The 13,353-nt window shown below is 45.0% G+C and overlaps 1 protein-coding gene across 1 annotated transcript in view; it reads left to right on the forward strand.

The window, feature by feature from the left end:
• Nucleotides 1-13,353, forward strand: part of SMC3 (structural maintenance of chromosomes 3) — a 2,445,376-nt gene that overhangs the window by 192,948 nt on the left and 2,239,075 nt on the right. The window lies entirely within an intron of this gene.

The following is a 13,353-nucleotide window of genomic DNA, read 5'->3' on the forward strand; positions in this document are numbered from 1 at the left end:
AAGTGGGCAAGCACACCTTACAATGTGGTTATGATGCACTAGAGGCCTCAAGCAGATCAGCCGCCACTGGAGCAGTCATTCGCAGACATGCATGGCTAAGGGAACAAAACCTTCCAGATCAAGTGAAAGCAAAAATTCTGGATGCACCATTACATAAGGATGTTCTTTTTGGTGGTAATGCTGAGGATATTTTACGTAAAATGGAAGAAAAGGCAAAATCTATGCAAACTGTCAAAGCTTTCTTACAGGTTCAGCAGAAATTGGCCATCAAAAAACTGGTCCTTTCCAACCACTGACAAAGCCCAAAGGGGCAGATACAGACGCGGAAGGGGCAGAGGACAAACACAAGGATCCTACAGAGGCAGACAATGGCAATCACCTACACCAAGAAGTGGTGACGACAGTGCACAGCAGTACAGAAAGCAAACTCAATGACTCCCTCATTTCCATGCCAAGCAGAATTCAACTGGCAGCACCTTTGGGAGGGAAACTGGCACTATTTGCAAACAATTGGCATATTGTCACAACAGACAAATGGATTCTGGACATAATAAACAGAGGCTACAAATTTCATTTCCACACTCTTCCAAAAATGAGAGGCATGCCAAACCTACCACAAAATCAAAGGGTAGAGGCACAACTACAAATTGCAAAGCTCCTAAACATGAGGGCTATACAAAAGGTACCTACGCACCAACAAGCACAAGGTTTTTATTCAAGGCTTTTTCTGGTGCCAAGAAAAGGAAGCGACTGGAGACCCATTTTGGACTTATCCATTCTCAACACATTTCTCCTAGTGCCAAAATTCAAGATGCTCACATTACAGCAACTCCTTCCCATGCTGGGCAAGGGGTTTTGGCTGGTAACCTTGGACCTCAAGGAGGCATACCTGCATGTCCCAATCAGACAAAGTTGCAGAAGATACCTCAGATTTCTTGCAGGTTCAAGTCACTATCAATTCTCTGCATTGCCCTTTGGCTTATCTACTGCGCCCAGAGTATTCACCAAGTGCCTGGCATCAGTGATTGCATACTGCAGACTTCAAGGGATACAAATTTACCCTTATCTGGACGATTGCCTGATCCAAGCGGACAGCAAACTCGTACTTCTCAAACATCTGGGATATGTGACACGCTTACTCCTTTCTCTGGGATACACCATCAACAAGGAGAAATCAAAACTAACACCCTCTCAGAAAATTACCTTCCTGGGTGCCAACTTGGACACAAACACCCAGATGGCTTACCTAACAACAGAAAAACAAGGGCAACTATCTCATTACTTCAAAATGCTTGCAAAAAGTACCAGGCTTACTGCAAGGAAAATCCTGCAGGCTCTGGGATTCATGGCATCTTGCATTCTTCTAATCCCATGTGCAAAGCTGCACATGAGGAAACTTCAATGGTACCTAAAAAATCTATGGTCTCAACACAGTCACAGCTTAGAAGTGGAGATTCCAATAATTCCCTGCCTACAAAAGGAATTCATATGGTGGTCTCAAGCATGCAAACTAAACAAAGGCCTCCCATTCTGCAAGCCTCAAGCTACACAAGTCATAACCACAGACGCTTCAGATTACGCCTGGGGCACATGAAGGACAGGTGCATTCAAGGCAGATGGCACAAAACAGAAAAGCACCTTCACATCAATCAAAAAGAATGCTGGCAGTAATAAATGCAATTTCAGCTTTCAGAGAATTCCTGCATCCAGGACAGCTGCTCATAAGAACAGACAACACCACAGTAATGTGGTACATAAACAAACAAGGAGGGACTCATTCATACCCCTTGTGCAGATTAACCATGACTCTTTGGAACCTAGCTCTGGAAAGACAAATAGAACTCCAGGCTCAGTACCTACCAGGAATGGAAAACACACTGGCAGACACTCTGAGCAGGCATATGACAGATCCTCACGAATGGAAGTTACATCCACATGTATTCACAGAGATTGTTCAAGCATGGGGAAGGCCAGACATAGACCTTTTTGCCTCCCACAAAAATCATCAATTAAAGAAGTTTTGCTCAAGGACCTTCCACCCAAAGGCTTGGAAAGTGGACGCCCTTTCATTCACATGGACAACTTGGTCAGTTTATGCATTCCCACCACTACCTCTGCTGCCCAAGGTGCTTCTGAAAGCAAGAACAGACAAGCCAAGGATGATACTGATTGCTCCAGATTGGCCGAGACAACATTGGTATCCACTTTTGAGGAGCCTAACACACACTCCTCCGTGGCCCCTGCCTCTAACACCTCTACTGCTGACGCAGAACAATTTCAAAACGCTTCACAGTCAGCTGAAAACTCTCAGTCTAGCTGCATGGAAAATCCCTTAACTTCACATCAGACACTACTCTCCAAAGAAGTGCAGGATGTCATTTTGGAGGCTAGAAGACCATCTACAAGAAAGGCTTACTCCAAAATGGAAACGGTTTTGCTGTTGGAATGAAGAAAGAGGACAGGATCCTAGAAAATTAAACCTGCCTCAGATTTTACAATACCTAACTGAACTTTTGAGCAAGGGACTTTCCTTTTCCTCAATCAAGATACATGCCTCAGCAATATCTGCAGAATTCAATATGGACCCTCCTTATTCTCACACCCTCTACGACAGTTCCTCAGAGGGGCTAAGAACATAAGGCCTCCAAGGAAACAACCAGTGCCAGCTTGGGACCTTAACTATGTACTGGAAAAATTGACATTGCCTCCTTTTGAACCAGCTGCTTCAGCAGAATTACAATATTTATCCTGGAAAACAGCTTTCCTCCTGGCCATCACTTCAGCTCGTAGGGTATCTGAGTTACAGGCCCTCATGGCAGTGCAGCCATTTCTCATATTCCATCAGGACAGGGTTTCCCTACGTACTAACCCCTCCTTTATGCCTAAAGTAGTATCTAGGGTAGCCCTAAACCAGGCCATCCACCTTCCTACCTTCTACTCTAATCCTCAAAACAAAGGGGAGGCTGCTTCATTCTTTAGATATCCATAGGCAGCTACGTTACTACTTGGACAGAACCAAGTCATTCAGAAAATCAGATCAACTCCTAGTTTCCTATGCTGTGGGGGGTCAAGGGAAACCGGTGACTAAACAGACCATTTCCAAGTGGATTGGTCACTGCATACGCTTTTGCTATTCCCATCATGGAAAGCTCGTACCTACTGGTATCAGATCACACTCCACTAGGGCCACAGCCACCTCTACAGCCTTCCTCAGAGGAGTGCCTACTAAAGATATCTTGGAGGCAGCCACTTGGAGTTCTGTACATACCTTCACAAAGCATTACCATCTGCCTTTATACTCCAGAACTAGAGCAGGCTTTGCCACTGCAGTTTTGCAGGGCATTCTAGCTCAACCCAGTTCCATAGTACCTACCACCCTATACATAGCTTTGGGATTCTACCCATATGTAACTGCAGCTGTAATGCACGATGAACATAGTACAGTTTTGTACCTACCATAAATGTAGATGTTCGAGGGCTATTACAGCTGCAGTACAGGTTTCCCACCCTCCTTCCCTCTTGATAAGACCTTGGGGTTTGAATACCTATTCATACCTGCTGACTGGGTTATCCTACTATGTTTTATTTGCTTACTTTTGTGTATTACACTAATTTATGTATTGCCTTCCTTTTGGGGGCACCTGACATCTGGGGCAAGAAAGACTGAAGAAGATGGCGTCGGCTGTGTCTTTTATACTCTAGCCTCCCTGACGTCAGAAGAGTACGCGACAACAACCGACACCGGACCAAGACTTTGGAATTCGGCCGACCGAGGGACCGCCTGCCGGCTGAAAACCCATATGTAACTACTGCAGCTGTAATAGCCCTCGAACATCTACATTTATGGTAGGTACAAAACTGTACTTTACTTCCTATGCTAGGGAAAGACGCCTGGTTGGTAACTCAAGATTTAAAATAAGCATAGCTGCACATCCCAATCAGGGAATCTTGCAGAAGATGCCTACACTTCAAAGCATGCTACTTGCATTGTCAGTTCTCTGCACTGCCCTTTGGCTTGTCTACTGCGTCCAGGTTATTCACAAAGTGCCTGGCTCCAGTTATTGCATTTTGCAGGCAAAGAAATATTCAAATATATCCATACCTGGACGATTGTCTAATTCAGGCAGAAAACCAGGGCATAATTTTAAATCATCTGGCGTTTGTAAAAAAAAAAAAAGGTTCTAACTTGTCTAGGGTACACCATAAATGAAAAGATATCACAACTGGTACCCTGTCAACAGATTACATTCCTGGGTGCAAGCTTGAATACAACTGCACAGATGGCTTTCCTCATGCCAGAGAAGCAAATTCATTTGGTAACTTACTTCAAACAAGTGGCCACAAAAACCATGCTATCTGCAAGACAAATACTGCATGCCTTGGGGTTCATGGCCTCCTGCATTCTTCTCATTCCATATGCAAGACTGCATATGAGGAAACTACAGTGGTATCTAAAAAGTCTATGGAGTCGGCATTGTCACAGCCTGGAAACCATGATTCCTATCATACCTTGCCTACGCCTGAAGTTCCTGTGGTGGGCAGAAGCCTGCCACCAAAACAAGGGATTACCATTCACACTACCCCCTGCCGCCCAAACCCTAACTGCAGATGCATCAGACTATGCATGGGGGACTCACTTGGCAGGGAAGTGCATTCAGGGCAAATGGAACCCAAATCGAATGCACCTACATATCAATCAAAAAGAAATGTTAGCTCTACAGAATGCTCTGACAGCCTTCAAGGATTACAGTCTTCCAGGACAACTAATGGTAAAGACGGACAACACCACGGTTATGTGGTACATAAACAAGCAGGGGAGTACCCATTCCTACCCCCTCTGCAGACTAGCCATGGCATTGTGGAACACAGACCTGAGCTACCAAGTCCATCTACAAGCTCAATTCCTGCCAGGAAAGCTGAATACACTGGCAGATGGACTAAGCAGAAACCTCATGGACCCACATGAGTGGAAACTGGAACCACGGATTTTCAACATGTTGACAAACAAATGGGAGAGTCCAGACATAGATCTATTTGCCTCCCTCCAGAACTACCAGTTGGACAAGTTTTGCACAAGGACTCCCCACAAACAAGCCTGGAAAGTAGATGCTTTGTCCTTCAGCTGGAAAAATCCATCAGTCTACGCTTTTCCCCCTCTGCCTCTGCTCTCCAAAGTTCTTCTAAAAGTCAAACAGGACAAACCAAGGATGATTTTGATCGCTCCAGACTGGCCGTGCCAACACTGGTACCCCCTCCCGCGCAGTGTGTCGCAAATATCTCCATGGCACCTGCCTCAGACCCCTTCCCTGCTGTCTCAGCAGGAGAACCAAATTCTGCACCCTCAGCTTCCAACATTAAACCTTACAGCCTTGGCTAATCACTTAAATTCACCCTTATCCCTCAGCAAACCTGTGATGGATGTCATTAGAGGCGAGGAGACCTATTACTAGAAAATCTTATGCTGACAAGTGGAAAAGATTCTGTGCCTGGAACCAATCTTTACATATGAGCACAGAAGTGCCCAATTTACCTTAGGTTTTGCAATACTTTAACTGAGATGATTCTCAAAGGCCTGTCTTTTTCCTCCATTAAAATCCATGCCTCAGCTATTTCAGCTCACTATAGCATGAAACCACCCTTCTCTCATGCTCTGCTCAAGCAGTATCTCAGAGGGGCAAAAAACTTGAGACCACCCAGGAGAGCTCCAACCCCTGCCTGGGACCTTAACTTTGTTTTGGAGAAACTCACTCTACCTCCTTTCGAGCCAGCTGCTACTGCAGACTTAAAATTTCTTTCTTGGAAAACAGCCTTCCTTTTAGCAATCACTTCAACTAGGAGGATATCTGAATTACAGACCCTTATGGCAGTGGAGCCTTTCATCATCTTTCATGCGGACATGGTATCTCTCAGGACCAATCCATCCTTCATGCCCAAGGTGGTTTCCAGTGTGGGTCTTAATCAGTCCATTCATTTGCCAACCTTCTTTCCCAATCCACAGAACAAAGAGGAACAGATTCTGCATTCCTTGGATGTGCACAGACAACTAAGATTCTACTTGGACAGGACAAAATCTCAAAGAAAATCTGAACAATTGCTGGTAGCATTTGCTGCAGGGGCAGAGGGGAAGGCTATTTCAAAACAAACCATTTCTAAATGGATAAGCCATTGCATTAATTTCTGCTATAAGCACCATGGAAAACCTATCCCCCAGGGGATCAGATCTCACTCCACCAGTGCTGCATCTACTTCTGCAGCCTTTCTCAGAGGTGTCCCTACCAGGGATAATCCTAGAAGCTGCTACGTGGAGTTCTGTGCATACTTTCACCAAGCATTATCTTTTACCAATTTTCTCTAAATCCAGGGCTGGCTTTGCCACTGCTGTCTTGCAGGTCCTTATAGCTGGCCCTAATGCTGTATAAACTCCTCCTCCAACCATAGCTTTAGGAATCTACCCAAATGTAATGACTGCAACAGTGAAACACGAAGAGCATAGTACAGTTGAGTACACTTACCATAAATGTAGATGTTCGAGTGTATTCACTGTTGCAGTCCTGGTTACCCTCCCTCCAGCCCCCTAGATTTTCTGACTATACCTCTACTTCCCTTTACTATGCTTAAAAGCCTTTTTGGTGTATGTCCTTTTGGTTGGAGGTATACTTTTGTGTTTTTGTGTTTATTTGCTCCCCATTAGGGGTGCACCTGACATCTGGGGCAAGAAAAACTGATGTAATGACGCCAGCTGCATGTTTTATACGCCTGACGTCATGGAAGAAGGGACAGCATCTGACGCAGGACCCAAGACTTTGTTAATCAGGCCGACTCAGGACAGCCTGCCAGCAGATTACCCAAATATAATGACTGCAACATTGAATGCACTCTAACATCTACATTTATGGTAAGTGTACACAACTGTACTTTCCTCTAGTTCCCTTGTCTTTAGAGGCTGTGTGCGTCTCTGCCTGTAATTTTCCTTATAGCCAACCTGCTTCCCTTGAAAAGGCAGCAGAATGCATCAAGTTCCTCAATCTTTATAAGTTTTTATGCCCTCTTCCCAAACCTGGTCTAGCAGCTGTAGCTTTAGTATTTGTACTGCTGTTAAACAGTTATATAATTGCTGTCTTACTCTTTTCTGATAAGGGTGGGATTATTGATGGATATGGGAAAGTAGTGTTTGCTTCTGCAACTTTGATTTTTCAGAATTTTTAATTGTCAGGCTCACGTCTGTCTGTTCTGACTAACTGCAAAAGTATGAGAAATGTTTGGTCTGCAGTCTCTTCTTGTGTGAAAGAATCTGTTTTAAATTGGTGTCTTCCATTGTACTAGTCAATGCTCTGTGTCTATGTCTCTGTGTGTCTTGATTTAATTCTTACAGGGCTATGACCTTTTATTGTTTGTTGAAGAGATTTGTCTGGCTGCATTCTCAGAACCTCCTAACTGGATGTGATTAATGAGATTTTATTTTCTGTTTTGGATGGAGATTCACTTTGTTGGCTCCTTTTCTATAGAGCTGACCAAAAAGAGTGATAAAATGGGTAAGTTAACTTAGGGAATCTCTTAAGATTTTTTGCCCTAATTTTTCAGAGTTTCTAAGGGATGCTGTTAACTCCTCATCCCATTTAGCATAATGACAAGGGTGTTTCATACAGAATTCAGGAACTCCCAACTCCCAAGAATAGTCCAACTACTCACTTTGATTTTTTAATGGACTTTGCTCCCTCCTCCCACTTTAGCAGTTCCTTTTCACTTCCAGAAAGTCTGAATCACCACTTTTGTCTTTGGCAGCAGATAGTATGGGTTCTGAAGATCGTTTGTCAGGGTTATATATGGTAGTGAGAAGATATTCCTTCTCCTACAAGTAAATTCCTCCATCCTCCAGATCAGAATGTTTTATTTCCACCTGTCCCTTATTACATGCTATTCCAGGGAGTGATCGAACCAATTTTTCCTTCCCAAGATGGGAAAGGTGTTTTTTCAAGTACTTTTTCAGTGCGAAAGAAAGATGCGTGAAGACTAGTTCTGGATTTTTAATCTTAGACTTGTTTTTGATTGTACCATACTTCGAAATGTCACTTCACAGTCTGGTACCCCCTCCCAGTCAAGATGTTCTTCGTGTTTCACTGTTGCATTCATTACATTTGGATAATCTGCTAGCAGGTTGCCCTCAGTCAGCCTGAATTCCAAAGTCTTGGGTCCTGCGTCGGTTGCTGTCTTCTCTTCCATGACGTCAGGTCGTCAGGGGTATAAAACATGCAGCCAATGCCATTTTCTTCAGTCTTTCTTGCCGCACGGTGCCCAAACCAGAAGCATTTCGCAAGCGCTGGTCGGCCGACTACTGAAATATTCGAGTTTGAGTTTCAAAACCGAAGTCTTCACTAAAGCTAAGTACCCCATTGGGGAAACTTTTTTATTGCTTTTTACCAATGTCAGAAAAAGTTAATAATTGTAGTACTTGTGGGAAGCAAATACCTCATAATGTTTTCCATTTAGCTGTATTCCTTGCCTAGGCCCTGATCACAACATGCCTGGCTGTCGGTTTTGTGCTAGATTTAACCAACACACTATTAAGCTTCGGTATATTTTTGCATCAATGTATTTTGGAAACAGATTTAACTACCCAGAAGTGTCGTTGGATAGCAGTCCGACTACCAGAGTACATAAAAAACGCAAAGAAAAGGACAAAGAAAGCAGTCGAGATCCAAAACAGACGAAGCTTCTCCTAAGCCAGTTGCCGGTTTGCTGGTACTCAGGCGCCTTCGCAGCCCCTGATACATGCTACCTTCGAGTCGCAGGCCTCTACCGACACCCATGTGGAGTCCGGCATGCCGCAAGATACTCAAGGAATTGGACCGACGGATGTATCTCCCTCAGTGGGTCCGGAGCCGCCGAGCAGGCACCGGCTTCTGAGGGTGTATTCAGACCTCAACATTTGTACATCAAACGGATGACGGCTGCAAAACCAAAGACGGAAGCAACATCTAAATCTAAAAAACTGATGCATGAGCCACGTGCACAGGCCTCTATGCCTAAAAAAGAGATGATCAAAATGGCTGAAGACCTTGTTACCTTGATCAGGGGTACCCATCCCCCTCCAGATAAGAGGCCTAGGCAAGACACTGATTATGAATCTTCAGATCAGGTTTCTATTTCTTCTGATTCCTTTTCTGATCAGGAATTATCTATACCTCCCTATGAGGATTCTGATGCTGAGGAGTCTATTCCATCTGCATCCCCTCCTGAGGATTATTCATTTGGAGAAACCTTGCATACTTTAAGGGAGCATTTTCACTGGGAGAGTCAAGACTTCTCAGAATCAAAAAAGAGGCTCAGGGATTTCCTTCTCCCTCAGCAAAAGCCTTTAGCCATTCCCCCTGTTTTAGACATTGTGGATGATGTGTTTTCGGAGTCAAGCTTGACCCCTGACTCCTTACCTCCGCCTCACAGTAAGCCTGACAGATATTACAGAGTCCCCGACTCACACAAATTTTTATTTAGAAAACCTGCTGCTGATCCTGAAACTATTTCACAGGGTCCAAAGGGAATTAAGGCCTCAACAGCAAAAAACCCTACCCCCTCTGACAGAGATTTCAGGGCACTAGATAGATGGGGGGAAAAAAGGTTTATACATCTGCAACCTTTGCAATTAGGGCCTTAAATTGTCAATTTCATATGCTTAAGTACCAACACCATGTTATGGGATTGCTGAAACAGAAAATGATGTTGATTTCAGAATGTGCAGAAAGTAAAGAATTGCAGGAATTATTGCATGCAGCTGAACAAGTTGGAAAGCATACTTTGCAAGGTGATTTTTGTTCTTTAGAGGCCTCCTGCAGGGCCGCAGTTACTGGATCTGTGATTAGGAGGCATGACTGGTTAAAGGAACAAAATTTGCCTGATCATGTTAAAGCTAAATTGCTAGATGCACCTTTACAACATGATTCTCTGTTTGGTATTAAGGCAGAAGAGGTTTTAAAGTAAATGGAAGACAAAACAAAGTCTATGCAAACTGTTAAAGATTTCTTACAAGTGCAGCCACCAACATTCAGTAGACACTGGCCTACAAAAAATGGTCGTTTTCTGTGTCAGACAGAGCTCAAAGGGGCAAATCGAGACACCCTAAGGGTACCAGGCTCAAGATTTGTACAGGTCAAAGCAATGGGGCACATCCACCTCCAAATCTGGAGTCGATAAAGCACAAACCTACAGAAAGCAATCCCAATGACTTCCCTCTGCCTACACCAAGCACTTAACTTTTGGCAGCACCCATAGGGACAAAATTAGCACTTTTTGCTCAAAATTGGCAGTTAATAACCCAGGACAAGTGTGTACTAAACATCTTATCACAGGGATACAGATTCCATTTCCACACTCAGCCAATAACAAATGGTTGGCCAGATTTGCCAAAAAATCAATGGGCAGAGGCACAGAAACAGGTTACGTCCCTCATGGATATGGGGGCCATTCAGACAGTACCAGAACAGGAAAAAGGACAAGGTTTTTACTCAAGACTGATGTTCTTTGTGTTTCACTGTTGCAGTCATTACATTAGGGTAATCCTGCTGGCAGGTTGCCCTCAGCCGGCCTGAATTCCAAAGTCTAGGGTCCTGCGTCGGCTGCTGTCGCCCCTTCCCTGACGTCAGGTCGTCAGGGGTATAAAAGAAGCAGCAGATGCCACTTTCTTCAGTCTTTCTTGCCGCTCGGTGCCCGAAGCAGAAGCAGTTCGCAAGTGCCGGTCGGCCAACTCCTGAGATTTTCGTGTTCGAGTTTCAGATCCGAAGTCTTCAATAAAGCTAAGTACCCCGTTGGGGAAACTTTTTCTTGCTCCAGACCAATGTCAGAAAAAGTTAATTGCATTTCTTGTGGAAATCGAATACCTCATAAGGACTTTCATTGTTACTTCCTTGCCTAGGCCCTGATAACAGCGTTACTGGTTGTCGGTTTTGTGCTAGATTTAACCAACGCACTATTAAGCGTCTGTATGATTTTGCCTTAAACTTTTTTGGACACCGGTTTAATTATCCTGAAATGTCGTCAAATAGCCATCCGACTACCGGAGTTCACAAAAAGTGCAAATAAAAGGATAGAGATAAACAACCGTGGCCCAAAACAGATGACGAAGCTTCTCCTAAGCCAGTCGCCGGTTCTCAGTGAGGTGCTTTCGCAGCCCCTGACGCCCGCTACTTTAGAGTCGCAGGCCGCTACCGACTCCCACGTGGAGTCGGCTATGCCGCTGGATACTCAAGGTATTGGAGCCTTGGACGCTAATCCCTCAGATGGGTCTGGAGTCGCTGAGCAGGCACCAGCTTCTGAGGGTGTATTCAGACCTAAACATCTTTAAATTAAAACGACTTCAGCTTCAAAGGCAAAGACTAAAGCACCTTCTAAAGCAAGGAAACAAGCTCAAGAGCCACGTGGACAGGCCTCTATGCCCAAAAAACAGATGCTCAAAATGGCCGAAGACTTTATTACCTTGACCAGGGGTTCCCATCCCCCTCCTGATGAGGCCTAGGCAAGAGACTGACTATGAATCTTCAGATCAGGTTTCTATTTCTTCTGATGTTCATCGTGCATTACAGCTGCAGTAATCACATATGGGTTTTCAGCCGTCAGGCGGTCCCTCGGTCGGCCGAATTCCAAAGTCTTGGTCCGGCGTCGGTTGTTGTCGCGTACTCTTCTGACGTCAGGAAGGCTAGAGTATATAAGACACAGCCGACGCCATCTTCTTCAGTCTTTTTTGCCGCGCGGTGCCCGAAGCAGAAGCAGTTCGCAAGTGCCGGTCGGCCAGCTCCTGAATTAAGAAAAATATTTGGAACCGAAGTCTTCATTAAAGCTAAGTACTGCTGGGGAAATCTTTTCTTGCCTCAGACCGATGTCAGAAAAGTTAATAATTGTATTTCTTGTGGGAAGCAAATACCGCATAAGAATTTCCATTCCCTTTGCATACCTTGTTTGGGCCCAGACCACGACGCCTCGGGCTGTCGCTGGCGCTACCTTCAATAAACGCACTATCAAGCGTCGGGCGGAGTTCGCCCAACACTTTTTTGGTAAAGCGTTTAATTATAAAATGTCGTCGGATACTCCGACTACCGCTTTGCCCAAAAAACGCAAAGAAAAGGACCGCCAGGCGAGGACCGCGGTCTCCACCGACACCACGCCGAAGCAGGCTCCACGTGGTCCGGTTCTCAGTGAGACGCCTTTGCAGTCCCTGACTACCGACGACACTCCCTCGGCGGGGTCTTCTGTACCCGAGACCGCTGGTTCTTCGGCCCTTTCCAGACTACAACCAAGCCGCTGCATATGTCGAGCCTACCAATGTGGACAGATCTACATCCACCCATGGTGTATTTAGGCCTTCATCCTCTTTCTCTATTAAGGCCTTCACTAAATCCAAAACAGCCAGGCATCATACTAGGCCGGCTACACAAGGCCCATCACCTGGGCCCATGCCTAAGAAGCACATGTTTAAAATGGCTGAGGATCTTATCACTCTTATCAGAGGCTCCCAGGCCCCTCCGGACAAGAGACCCAGAGTGGAGGAGGATTCTCCCTCTTCTGACCAGGGATCCATTTTATCAGAGCATTCTGATGCTGAAGAACACTCTTATTCCCCTTTCGAGGATTCGGATGCAGAGCAGTCTATTCCTTCTGTATCCCCCCCTGAGGATTTTTCTTTTGGGGAAACCTTGCACACCTTGAGGGAGCACTTCCACTGGGAAGGCCAAGACTTTTCAGACTCCAAGAAAAGGCTTAGGGAATTTCTCTGGTTACCTCAGCATAGACCTTTGGCTATTCCTCCTGTTTTGGAGGTACTGGATGATGTTTACTTGGAGGCTTGCCTTAATCCGGATTCTCTGCCTCCTGCACCAGTTAAGCCGGATAGGTATTACAGAGTACCTAATTCTCATCAGTTCCTCTACAAAGGCCATAATGCAGACCCTGAAACTATTTCTCAAGGCCCTAAAGGAATTAAGGCCTCCACGGCCAAGAATCCACTTCCTGCTGAAAGGGAATCTAGATCTCTAGAAAGGTGGGGTAAGAAGGTTTATACCTCGGCCACCCTAGCCATGAGGGCCTTAAACTGCCAGTTTCATATGATTAAATATCAACAATTCCTGTTATCACAATTAAAGACCAAAATGTTGCAACCTGAACAACCAGATATAAAAGAGTTGCAGGATATGATGCATAGTGCAGAGCAAGTGGGTAAGCACACTTTACAATGTGGTTATGATGCTCTAGAGGCCTCCAGCAGAGCGGCCACCGGATCAGTCATTCGCAGACATGCATGGCTTAGGGAACAAAATCTGCCAGACAATGTGAAAGCAAAAATTCTGGATGCACCTTTACATAAGGATG

Source organism: Protopterus annectens, chromosome 14.part0 (assembly GCF_019279795.1).
Source record: "Protopterus annectens isolate FY-2018-M chromosome 14.part0, PAN1.0, whole genome shotgun sequence".
NCBI lineage: Eukaryota > Metazoa > Chordata > Ceratodontiformes > Protopteridae > Protopterus > Protopterus annectens.